Below are 13,628 nucleotides of genomic sequence, written 5' to 3'. Positions count from 1 at the left end.
GGCCCTGCATTGCCGGTGCAGACCCCAACATGGGGCTCAAACTCTTGAACCACGAGTCGACTCTCTCATACCTGGGCCAAATCAAGAGCTGGATGCTTAACCAATGAAGCCACCCAGGTGCCTTATGGATGGTCATCTCTACTTCTGATTTATTTTTTAATCATGTAAAATATTTACATGGCTCTAAAGTCATTATCTACAAAATGAGATCTAGTCAGACAAAGCTAGCTATTACTGTAACCTGTACCTCTCTCCTCCCTCTTGCCTATAGATAGCTGCTCTAATTTGTTTATCTTTTGATTATTCTTCTATTTTTATATGTTTGCATATGTGGATCTTAGATAAGAGGTAACTTACAGCTATACATGCGACTCTGGACCTTGTTAAGCCTTATTTCAAAAATCAAGAATCCTTCCTTTGAAATCATCTACTTTCCTGTACCTACCCCAATTATTTAAGTAAAAGTAGTGCTTTATGTAGAGCAAGTTTTCTTAACAAAAGGTGCACTTACATTTTACAATCAATAAAGGGACTTGAAAAGGTAAGAAAGTTCCTTCGAAGACTAACATCTATAACTATTAAGATTAACAGCAGAGTTTCTTTTCTCTCTGGAGCTGAACAGATTTGGATGAAGAGAGTGTAGGCTTTACAAATGGAAATGGCCTTGTGTGTACATCGGCCTGGGTTTGTGGACTTTAAAAGCTGTTTGACATGCACCAATCTTTTAGTGGTAAGAATTTGGGAATAGCAATTTCTTTCCTGCTTCTTTGATCTCCTCCCAAATCCCATGATGGCATATTACAGCTGCAGAGAACTGTAAATGTTAGCAAGCAGCAATCTGAAAGCCTTAAAAAAATGTAGTTGCAAAGGCAATTCAAACACCAGGTATCCCTCTCATCATCTGGACTCTGGTTTTAGAGCTATTGAGGGAATTCTGTCAAATCTCAAACTGCATTGGATTGATCTGGTATGAATACTCAAGTTACTCTGAATAGATGCATTTTCAATGCAGGAAAGCAGCTGTTACTTTTTTCTGCCCTTTCTTTAAAAAAAAAGGAGTATATGTGCACACACGCATATACGCATATACATGAGTGTAAACACACATATCCTTAGTTCACTGCAAAGGCATGCCTTTCTGGGGATAAACATGGCAGTTTTGCATAAGGGGCTGAAATGTGCCCAGTCTAGATGAATGTTTGATCCCTGATGTTCTCTCTTGAGCCTTTTCACTACCATTTGCGGCTTGGGAACTGTGTTCACTAAGTGTGCTTGGGGAGGATGATTGATGACAGAGAAGAGAGGCATTTTACACCTCCTGTTACAATAATTGTGAGGAGACTGAAGGATAACAAAAAGGGCAACACACAAACTGAAAATCCTATGTTCCCTTTCTCTTCCCCATAAATAGTGGTATAAAATATGAATATGTAGTTTATTTTTAGTGGTATGAAATACATTTTATTCTACTAGTATTGTTTATACTCAAACACAAACACATTATACATTTAGTGTCTCTAACTCTGTTGATGCTGTTTATTGAGGTTTCCCATCTTCTACCATCTTGAATTATCAAGAAACAGTCTGTGTCTACAAAAATGGAAGTCACTTCATTCAGGAAGACTGAAAGATACAGAGGACTGTAGTAGGGAGAATCCACTTTTCCTTAAAGATCTTTGTCACTAACACCTAAGGACCATTTTGACATCAAAACCTTTTAGTATCAGTCAGCATCCTTCTGAGGTAGATAAAACAGGAACTGACATCAAACCAAATGATTGTCTCTATATACTCTAACCAAGTCAGTAGTAACTACAGAAGAGAATGAGCTGCTGCTTACTATGTCCTTTGGAAAAACACCTTTTATAGCCTAATAACCCACACCTTATTCCTACTACATCCCTGCCTGCCCTCTCCAAACCCCCCTACTTCTCCAGAATTAACAAAGACATGTTCAGGAGAAACCACGGAACCAGGAGCTGAAGAAAATTCTTGCTCAACCAACAACATGCTGTGTGACCTCAGGCCAGTACTTTTCGTTCTGCATCTCAGTGCCTCCCACCATAAAATGAGAGCCTTGGAATAATGATCTCCATGGCTCCTTTCAACTCTGACATTTGAGGGATCTACAAAAAAATGTTCCAAGATATTAGAAGAGTTCCATTTAAACACCTGGCCACTTTAGAAGGGCTTTGCATATATATTGTATTTCACTTGCTAAATCGCCAAATAAACCTGACACGAGCGATCCCCAAGAGGACACAAGACCAAATTGCAAATGTCTGTTTGTGATGATGGAGGTCTTGTAATCTGAGCATTGATCCTAGAAAGCCTAGAAAGCCATTGGGTGCTTCTCAGAGTAACGTAAGATTATAAAGTGATATATTACCCATGAGAAATCCCTTCCCATTTACATTTCATTTTCCTCTGCGATTATTTAACTTATTTTTTTATTATGTGCAGCCATCATAAATATTTATACTGCGACGTATGATTGGTCAATAAAGAAAAATCAATACTGGGTTTTTGCTGCCCAAGGAAGAGATTGTGCTTTACCTGATTCTAATCAAGGGGTCAGGAAACAAAACAAAACAAAAATAGCACAGGTGGGATAAGGACCCAAGTGGAAAAAGGGAAACATAAATTATTTTGTATTTTTATGTCATATATAGTTTATACTTACACACGCTTGTACACGCTGCTTTATTAATAACCCCTCAGTCAGTCTAACTGCTTTCCTACAGTCCCTATGAACTACAGAAAATGATGAACTTTAAATAATATAGAACATTAACTATCACAGTTACCCAATCATGATTATGGCTATATCTGCCATCAAACTATAAAGAAAATTAACTTGAAAATAAGAAGAAAAAGCTTGCTCATTGCTTCCATAAACACTTACCAAGTCTCTAATCCACACCAGGTAATGTTTTGAGGCTTATGTCCCAGCTAGAAGGCTCATGCTCTTGCCTTATAATGGATGGGATATACAGACAAAGAGGATAAGCCCTGCACAGATCATTAAAACAAGCTCATGTTATAGAGAATCGCTGAGTGTCTGTTTAGATTGGTCAGAGAAGTTTTTGAGAAAGAACTTTATAAACTACAATGATCAGATTATTAAGAAAATTACTACGATCCAATTGAGGAAGTCAGCCACACAAAAAAGTAATTTTAATATAAGGTAAGAAGTGGCCAGTGCTCCAAAAACTCTTGCTATGCTCAGTGGATGGTGTGTGGGCCAGCAGCATTAAGCATCGCCTGGGAGCTGGATAGCAATGCAGGATTACAAGTTCTACACCAGACCTACTACATTTTACCACATGTTCCAGCTGATTCCTATGCACGTGAATGTTAGAACAACACTGTTCTTAAAAAAGGAAATTTGGAGGGAAAAGAAATCACATCCAGCTGCAAGTGGAAGGGTTCTTGGAGGAAGAATCATGAAGACCTAAAAATATGGACAGGATGCACATTCTGTCTTGTTTACCATTTTTTCCCCCTCGACATTATTCAGAGGGGTTCACAACTACCCTATCAGACTACAAGTTAAAATCAGAAATGAAAGCGGAGACATTACAATGGATGCCTTCAGAAATAAAAAAGATCATAAGGGAACATTATGAATAATTATATGAGAACAAATGGGGTAACCCAGAACAAATGTATAACTTCCTAGAAACACAACCTACTAAAACCGAATCAAGAAGAAACAGAAAGCCTGAATCACAATATGAAAATTGAAGTAGTAACCAAAAACGTCCCAACAAAGAAAAGTCCAGGACCAGATGGCTTCACAGCTGAATTCTACCAACATTCAAAGAAGAAAAGGTACCAATTCAGTGAAGGGAATATTTCCAAAATTATTTTATGCGGTATTGCCCTAATATCAAACAAAGACACCACAAGAAAAGAAAACTATAGGACAATATCTCTGATAAACACAGATTAAAAGTTCTCAAAATACTAGCAAACCAGATTTAACAACACATCAAAAATATTACATGCCATGACAAAGTGGTATTTATCCCTGGGATGCAAGTTTGGTTTAACACACTCAAATCAATTAATGTGATACATCACACATTAACAGAATAAAAGATAAAAATCAGATTATGATCTTTTGGTTTTTTTTTTAATTTTTCATGTTTATTTATTTTTGAGAGAAACAGAGACAAAGCATGAGCTGGGCAGGAAAAGAGAGACAGGGAGACACAGAATCTGAAGTAGCTCCAGGCTCTGTGCTGTCAGCACAGAGCATGACATGGTGCTCGAACTCATGGATCATAAGATCATGACCTGAGCTGAAGTTGGACTCCCAACCGACTGAGCCACCCAGGCGCCCCAATGATAATCTTAACAGATGCAGAAAAAGCATTTGACAAACTTCAACATCCATTCATCATAAAACCTACCAATAACACAGATAATAAAGGGAATTTTCTCAACACAATAAATGTCATTTATAAAAAGCCCATAATTAATGTCATAATCAATGGGGGAAAGGTGAAATATTTTCTCTAATATCCAACACAAGGCAAGAATGCTTACACTCACCACTTCTATTCAAAATAAAACAAAAAGTACTAGCTAGAGCAATCAGATAAGAAAAAGAAACAAAAGGCATCCAAATCATAAAGGAATAAGTCAAACTGTCTGTTTGCAGATGACATAATCCTATTTCTAGAACACTCTAAAGACTCCACACACACACACACACACACACACACACACACACACACACACAAAACCCTATAAATATTGTACAATTGCTGATTTAAAAAATCAACAAATTTTCAGTTGTGTTTCCTTACACCAATAACAATCTATCAAAAAATCAGAAAAACAATTCCATTAACAACTGCATCAAAAAGAACAATATACAGTAAAACCTTGGATTGTAACTCATTCTTCAAGGGTTCCACAAGACAAGAAAACATTTCTAATACATTTTAACTTGATCAATGAACCATGTCTTGCAATACGAATAGTATGTGATGCTGAATGTGACGTGATCACAAGGGAGCCAATGGTTCTTCTCTCTCTCTCTCTCTCTCTCTGTCTCTCACTGTGGGCTTGTGGGAAATTATCTCTGAGCTAAGATGCTCAGTCTCAGGCCACAGTGTTTGGCAGAAATCAGTGATTTTTCAGAACACTGGAAGGTGCCCACAACTGGCATTAGTGTATTTTTTTGTCACTTCAAAGCACCTATGGACAGCCCTTTGCTTTTCCATATAAGAATAAGCTTGGGAATGCTTTACTTCACTCTAGGTCTGGCTGCCAGGAGATATAGACCTTTTCCTCTGCTGCTTATTGCCAGTTACATTAAATACAGTATATGACAAGAATTTATTACTACTGTACTGGAGTCAACCATCTGTGTGAGCATATACAAGGGCCCCCATGCAGAAAAAGGTTGAAAAGAAAGGTGGTAAGGAAATGATCATGGTGGAAGTTAAGGAAATCATCAATAAGTATGAACGAGGTATATGAGTGGCCAAAATTGCAAGATTTTAAAAGAAGTTTATGTCTCCATCTCACCAGCAGAAGAGGAGGAGAAAAGGGTGGAGGAATTCCCTTACTGGGAAACAGTACAAAATTTTGTAGAAAAGTACTACCCCAATAAGGCTGTGGCAGTGTGAGCAACGGATCTGTTTAAGAACAATGCAGTGTCACATTTCTGAAAATTCTCAAAAGGAGGCAAAAGCAAGGGTCACTGGATAGCTTCCTTGTTAAAGTTGCATGAAAGAGAAAAGATTCCATTGAGCCAAGAGACAGCAGATTCTATTAGTGATATTACTATCACTAGTTGTGCTACACAATAACCCGCCTCTCTCTTATTTCCCTCACACTAGCCATGAAGATTTCCAAAGGTAATTGCAGGTTAATTTGTTTATTTTTCTTTAGATTTTGTATTTTTTTGTATTATTTTTTATTATATTTCAGTATTGTAATCATTTTATATGAATATTTTGGTGTTGTAGAATGAATCATCTGAGTTTCCATTATTTCTTATGAGGAAATTCGCTTTGATATACAAGTGCTTTGGATTACAAGCATGTTTCCAGAAGGAATTATGCTCACAAACCAAGGTTTTACTGTATTTTGGAATAAATTTAACTAAGGAGGTGAAGGACATACTGAAAACTACAAACACTTGGGGAAGAAATTAAGGAGGGCACAAATAAATGGAAAGAGATTCTATGTTCATGGATTGAAAGAATTAATATTGTTAAAATATCCATGGCTCTCAAAGATATACAGATTCAATGCAGTCTGTTAAAAGTCCAATGGCATTTTTCACAGGAATAGAAAAAAGAATTCTAAAATTCATAAGCAACCAAAAAAGATACCAAATAGCCAAATTAACCTTGAGAAATAAAAACAGAGTTGGAGGTATCAAATTTCCTGATTTCAAATTATATTACAAAGTTACAGTAATCAAAATAGTATGGTACTGGCAAAGAATAAAATACACATAGACCAATGGAACAGAATCAAAAGTTCAGAAATAAGCCTATTCCTATATAGTTAACTAATTTTCAACAAGAGTGTCAAGAATATACAATGAGGAAAGGACAGTCTTTTCAAGAAAGCATGTTGGGAGAAGTGGATATCCACACACACAAAAAAATGGACGTGGGCCCTTATCTTACATCATCTACCAAAACAAAACAAAACAAAACCAAAACAAACAAACAAGAAAACCTCATAATGGATTAAAGACTTAAATAAGACCTAGTACCAGAAAACTCCTAGAAGAAAACATGGTGTAAAAGCTTCTTGATATTGACCTTGGCAATGCCATTTTAGATATGTCTCCGAAACCTCAAAACCTCGGGAAACAAAGCAAAAATAAGTATGTGGGACTATATCAACTGAAAACTTTTGCAAAGAAAAGGAAGCAATCAAAAAAATGAAGACGCAGCTACAGTTTGGAGAAATATTTGCAAATCATTTATATAAGGGGTCAATATCTAAAATATGTAAGGAACCCAGACAACTCAACAGCAAAAACAAACACAAAATAACAAAATAAAAACACAACTAAAAAATGGGCAGAAGACCCGAATAGATATTTTCCCAAAGAATACATACAAATGCCCAACAGATATATGCAAAGATGCTCAACAGCAGTAATCACCAGGGATATGCAAATCAAAACCACAGTGAGATATTATTTCACATCTATTAGGCTGACTATTATCAATAAAATAAAGGATAACAAGTGCTGGTGAGGATGTGGAGAAAAGGAAACCCTTGAACACTGTTGGTGGAAATGTAAACTGGTACAGCCATTATGAAAAAAAAATACGGAGTTTCCTCCCAAAATTAAAAATAGAACTATCATATGATCCAGCAATCCCACTTCTGGGTTTGCAGCCAAAAGAAATAAAATCACTATATCAAAGAGATATTTGCATTCTCATGCTCTTTGCAGCCAAGATATAGAAACAACCTATATATCCCTTGGCAGATGAATGAATAAAGAAAATCTAAGGCTAGCTAGCTAGAATAGAATATTATTCAGTCTTTAAAAAGAAGGAAATCTTGCATTTGTGACAATATGGATGAATCTAGAGGGTATTATGCTAATTAAATAAGCCAAAGAAAAAGTTGCATGATCTCACTTATACGTAGAATCTAAAAATAAGTTGAATATACAGAAGCAGAGAGTAGAACAGTGGTCACGGGGGGAGTCGGGGAGAGGTTGGGGAAATAGGCAGATGTTGGCCAAAGGGTACAAATTTGCAGTTAGGTAAGATGAGTAAGTCTGAAGATTTAATATATAGCATGATGACTATAGTTAACATTGTATTGAATGTTAGAAATTTTCTGAGAGCATATTTTAGGTACTCTATCCTGGGGCAAGGGGAAGGTAATAATAATAATTATGTGAGGAAATATGTTAATTGTTTTGATTGTAGTAATCTTTTCACTATGTATATTAAATTGCCAAATTGTACACCTTAAATATATACAATTTTTACTTGTCAATTCCCTCAAAAGGAAAATATATATTGGCAGCATTTGGTCTTTCAGGATGGAAATATAAAACTCAGGTATAAAAGTTCTGTTGTGTAACAAGAGTTTGGTGATTTCCTCCTCTCTGATAGGCCCTTATCTGTGCTGAGAAATGTTTCATGAACTTTGTCTCATCAGAACAAAGCCCTACTCAGACATGCTTCATTAGATCCTGCACTGTGGCCTCCTCTGTGTAAAGTTCTATAAACCTGGCTAAATAAAACTGACATTTTATTGAGAAAAAGAAGAGAGGACTCATATGTCTCACAAATATATTTAGATATTTTGGAAATATCACAAATTAAAAAGTGTGGTTTATGTGTGGTGACAGCTGGATGTGTGATCCTGGAAGGACTCAACCTAAATGGGCCATTTTTCATGTTCCACCTTATGTCAAATCAGAATTTCAGTGAAAATATAAATGAGTGTGTGCGAGCATGTGCATATACACTGCAGTACAGAAGACAGCATAGGATTGAAAATCAGATGGAACTAATTCAAACCATTTCACTTCTCTAAGCCTTGGAGCTCTGATCCATAAAATTATCTTAGTAAAAACTAAACGAAGTAAATAAAAGTCACCTCGTCCTGTGCTGGGCACAGTGCATGTGCTCAACAACACTAGTAACCTTCTGTTCAATAAAAACAATGCATTATGTGTATCTCCTGTTCAATGAAAAAAAATCTAGGCATATTGGCTCTATGAACTGGGGACATTGCTTAGAATTATCTCTCCAAAGATTACAAAAAATAGTAAGAGTTCCTGATACTGACATTAGTACCATATATATTTTGTTTGGGCAAATGTATGGCATAAATAATAAATACATACAATTAATATACACTGAACGAGTCAAAAATCTCTTGGGCTTTCCTTGTCATTGTGGCACAATTCTGCCTGGGAAAGGAACAGAAGAAAAAACACTCTGTCAGTTCCTAGGTTAATTACTAGTCATCATGTTGGCTGTTTTATGAGAAAAACATGCATTGTAATGGTTACATGTTCAGATCTAAGTTTGCTAATGATCCTTTAAGAAGATCTTTGTTAATTATCTAATTTGTCTGGCAAATTAGGGTGATTTAAGACCCCAATATGCCTGCTACATTTTCCCCATAGTTTAACATTTTTAGAACTTACGTTAAAATATTATGGGTGTAAGTTTTCCATAATGGAGTGTTATAATTCTTTCTTAGATTCTACCCCATCTCCACCCCAGTTCCTGAATGACATTTGATGGGGCACCAAGGAAGACAGTGCTTTGGAGAGGGTACTAGGGGCTACACTAATTGAATACAGCTATCAAAGCAAAGGAATCCTGAAGATAGTAAAATCTGATGCAGAGAAAATGACAACAGCAGAGCCAAGAATGAGAAGAAAATGGAAAGGAAATGAAGGCACGTTAGAGAAAGGACAAACTTAAACACACTACTCCAGCTCATTTGCCCTTGTCCAGCCAGGGCTATCTCAAACCTCAAGCAGTGAAGGTCTTTATGAAAGAAGATAAAAATAAATGATGAACAATCTCTCCTCTGATAGAAGCAGTGGTTACAAGGGAGGGAATAGTGGAGTTTTCTTGCTAATGTAGACTGAAAGACATTCTAGGCTTTTCCTTGCTTTTTCTTTATTTTTTCTTCCCTTCTAGCCCTCACCTCCACTCCTACATAGCAAGACAAGAGCATCTTGAAGTGGTTTCTTTCTTGGCATTTTCTTATGGGAAAGGGAGAAAAATCCTTGGTATTTTAGCCATCCCTGAGATATGACAGCGATGCATTAACTGGTTCCACCCCATCACCCCACCTGCTCACTGAAATATTTAAAGCATATGCTCATCGTAAACTTGTCCTCTCTTAAATTGAAACAGAATAAAGTTGAGGGGAGAAAAGCAGAAAGGTTTCTATACCGCAGAGCAGAAGCTCCAAGTTGGGAGTCTGGGGTGTGGCTCACTGCTTAACAGTGGTATGAACTGGTTAGTGCTCTTTGCTGCAGGATCCTCATCTGCTAAAAGGAGTAGGGGTGGCTGGGTGGCGTCTGACTTCAGCTCAGGTCATGATCTCACAGCTTGTGAGTTTGAGCCCTGCACCGGGATCCCTGCTCTCTGTGCAGAGCCCACTTGAGATCCTCCTGCTCCCTCTCTCTCTCAAAAGAAAAAAAAAAATTTTAGAGGAGGGGAGTAGAATAGTTTGAACTGCCATGTAAGAGCACTAGGCTGCAATAACGTCTACTGCTATCTGAATTTCACTGCGGGGAGGACTATAGCTTTCAGCATAGCAGGTTTTATAGCACCCTCATGGTTAAAAGCCCACTCTGGAGTATTTTAGACCTGGGTTTTAATTCTGGACCCATATCCCAGGCAAATTAAATAACCCTTACCTGTAAGGGGTAGACAGTATTATAACTTCTCAATATTATTTGTGTGTGTAAAAATTAAATGAGATAAACACAATGCCTAAGTCTCTAATAGAAACACAGAACCTTTTACAGAACACTTTTCCCCTGCTTTAGGGCGCTAGTTCGAGCGTGCGGGGTGCGGTGTATGGAAGCCATTTTAAAACCATGAGACAACCGGCACATGGATGGAAACCTGGATCCTTGTAGGCATCACTGAGCCATAGAACCAGACTTGGAATTTTCAATTACCAGACTTCTAGTTAAACAGTTGGTAAGCATCTGTATTGTTTTAACTACTATCAGTCAGGACTTGCTTATGTCCAATTGGCATCCTAGATAGTAAGGAATAGTACCTAATTGTAGAGAGCTCACAGTACAGACTCAAGTATGGGATTTAAAATTGTGTGTTCAGAATGGTAGTTGTAATTTAGGTGCTCTGTTAAGGCTTTTTTCTGCCTTTCTTCAACTTGATGTGAGCTCCTCAGGGACATTAATAATTTCTGTCACCCAGTGTCCAGGGTCTAACACTGTATAGATGATACTTTGGAAAACCTCTGGTCCCACTGACAGGAATCAAAGTTATCTCCACAATCTCATTTTGTCATGAAGTCTGATGGAAAGGGGCGGGTATTCAAACCTGGGTGAGAATCTCAGTCTCACTGAAGGCTTTCTTGCTAAGTCACCTTGGGAAGTCACTGGGCCCCTGTAAGCCTCAGTTTCCTCACATGTAAAATGGTGGCAATATCATCCATGTTTCAGGTCCATGGGGATTCGGGATTCAAATATTGAAAGGAAGGAAAAGGTGTTACAAATGATATAAACTTTTAAAATGTACCCCCTCCAATTTTAGTTCTTACCATGAATTTGGCCACTGAAACAAACTAGAAAAGGGTCCTCTTCCAAATCTTAAATTGGCTGAGCTGTGGTCATCACTCTACATTCTCTAGCTTGTTTGGAGGCTTTGCTCCAAAACATCTGGATGTTTTAGGACTTTGATCCCAATTTAAAATTCCAGAATACCTCACACAGTAATTTTCCTTTATCCACAACACACTTTGAATCAGACTAGATAAGAAATGCAAGATCCTGGAGTATAATTCTTTCAGTTGTCTTTTGATCTCTCTTCTGTTTCTACTAAGAGTTCAATGCACAAGTCACTTCACCACAAAAACAAAGGGGTCATACCATAAAAAGCCAGAGATTCCTTTATTTCATAGTGGTAAAAGTATTTTAGTAAGTGAGCTGGGCTCGGTTCCCTGTTCTGACACATATTAGCTATGGTGCCCTGGGCAGATAACTGACTGAACTACTGTTTTCTCATGAATAAAATAACACAAAAAAATATAGGCTTGACAAGGGAACAAAATGAGATCATGCATGTGGAAAAAAAAGGTCCTAGAAAATAAAGAAGTTCTGCACGGTATCATGCATATTAAAATGACATGATTTGTGAAACATTTCAGTGGCCTGTATCTTTTTTTTTTTTTTGGTTACAAAAAGTAACTGAAACAATGGTTTGCAATTCACTGTGGGTGCTTCCCCTTAGTTTTCCAAGGAAATTTATTTTAAGAACTCTTTCTTGTGTAATGGAATCAACTGATCCAGAAATGGCCTGCAAAACAACAATCAGACATGAGGCATTTTCTTTTCATTCCTTTGCTATCCACTATCTATAAATTTCCTTATTGAAGCATATCTTGAGAGGAGGGGGTAAACTAAAGGTAAAAAATTATACAGAAAAAGCTGTGAGATATAACAAAAAGCTCAGTGTATTTGTTTCCTAGAACTGCTGAAAGAAGTTAACACAAACTTGGTGGCTTAAACAACAGAAATATATTTTCTACAGATCTGGAGGCCAGAAGTCTGAAATCAATGTGTTGGAAGTACTGGATCCTTCTGGAGGTTCTAAGGAAGAATCCATTCCATGCTTTTCTCTTAGCTTCTAGTGGCTGCCAACAAATCTTGGTACTCCTTGGCTTATACACCCATCACTCCAATGTCTGTCTTCATCCTCACATGACCTCCTCTTTGGTGTGTCTGTGTCTTCTTTCCGTGGCTTATAAGAACATTTGTCATTAGACTTAGGACCCACTAATAATCCAGGATGATCCCATCTCAAGACCCTTATCTTAATTATAACTGCAAAGACTCTTTCCAAGCAAGGCCACATGCACAACATCCACATGGACTTTTCTTTTGGGTTCCATTCAATCCACTACACAAGGGTCAGAGTTACACTAACTTGAAGTGGAACCCAAATTTATAAACTAATTACTCAACTTACACTCTTTGTGACTTCACATCCTCACTTGTAAAATGGGGCCATGACAGTATCTTTACAAGACTGTTGTGGCCTTAAAACAGACCATGAATACTGAATGCCTATCATGCAGTAGGCACTCAATACATGTTAACAATTTTTTAAAAGTAAATTCTGGGTTTGGCACATTTAATAATCATGAAAAAAAAGGCCAACCCAAAGGAAGAAATACCTGGATTTAGTGGAAACCACTCTGGACTGGGTCTCAGAAGTTCTTTCCCAAATTTCGCCATTAACCAATTTATTCTAGTATCTTTGAAAAGTTCTCCTGCCCCACTCCATGGTATAGATTTTACTCTGCCCATTTGTAAATTATATGGGTTGAACTAAATAATCTTTGATTTCTTCCCCTTTCTGACATTCTGAAGTTTTTCAGCTATACCATTTAAGATTGTCTTGTGAGTAATTGGGTGAAAATTGGTGAAAAACACCCCAAAACTCCAAAAGTCCAACAAGATAGAAAATGTCCAGACATTATTTGATAACATAGTTGTGAAGATTTGTTCTTAGGGAAAGCTTTTAGGTAGGGACTGCTGCCACCCAGGTCTGCTAAGTGCAGGAGCTGGATGAAATATAACTTTGTGGACAACTCTTACCCTTTTAGACTTTCACCTGAGACCCCACATCCCCAATGACCAATGTCTCAGTCACTGCTCTTCTAAGACCTGGCACTGCCTTTGAGAAACGTTCCAGCTGCCTCCTTGGGCAGATAAAGTTGGAGGTGGGCAGGAACGATGAGATTATCTGGACAGCCACAAAACTATGCATGAAACCCAAGCTAGCTATATAATCCATGAGGCCCTTCATGCAAAAAGTAAGACAAAAGTACCATTAAAAGTACTATTATATAATTCTTCCTTTTTTCTCCACTCTTTTTCCCAAGCTGTCATG

The sequence above is a fragment of the Suricata suricatta genome, chromosome 13 (assembly GCF_006229205.1).
Source record: "Suricata suricatta isolate VVHF042 chromosome 13, meerkat_22Aug2017_6uvM2_HiC, whole genome shotgun sequence".
In the NCBI taxonomy this organism is placed as follows: domain Eukaryota; kingdom Metazoa; phylum Chordata; class Mammalia; order Carnivora; family Herpestidae; genus Suricata; species Suricata suricatta.
Note: the sequence above shows the minus strand (reverse complement) of the source record.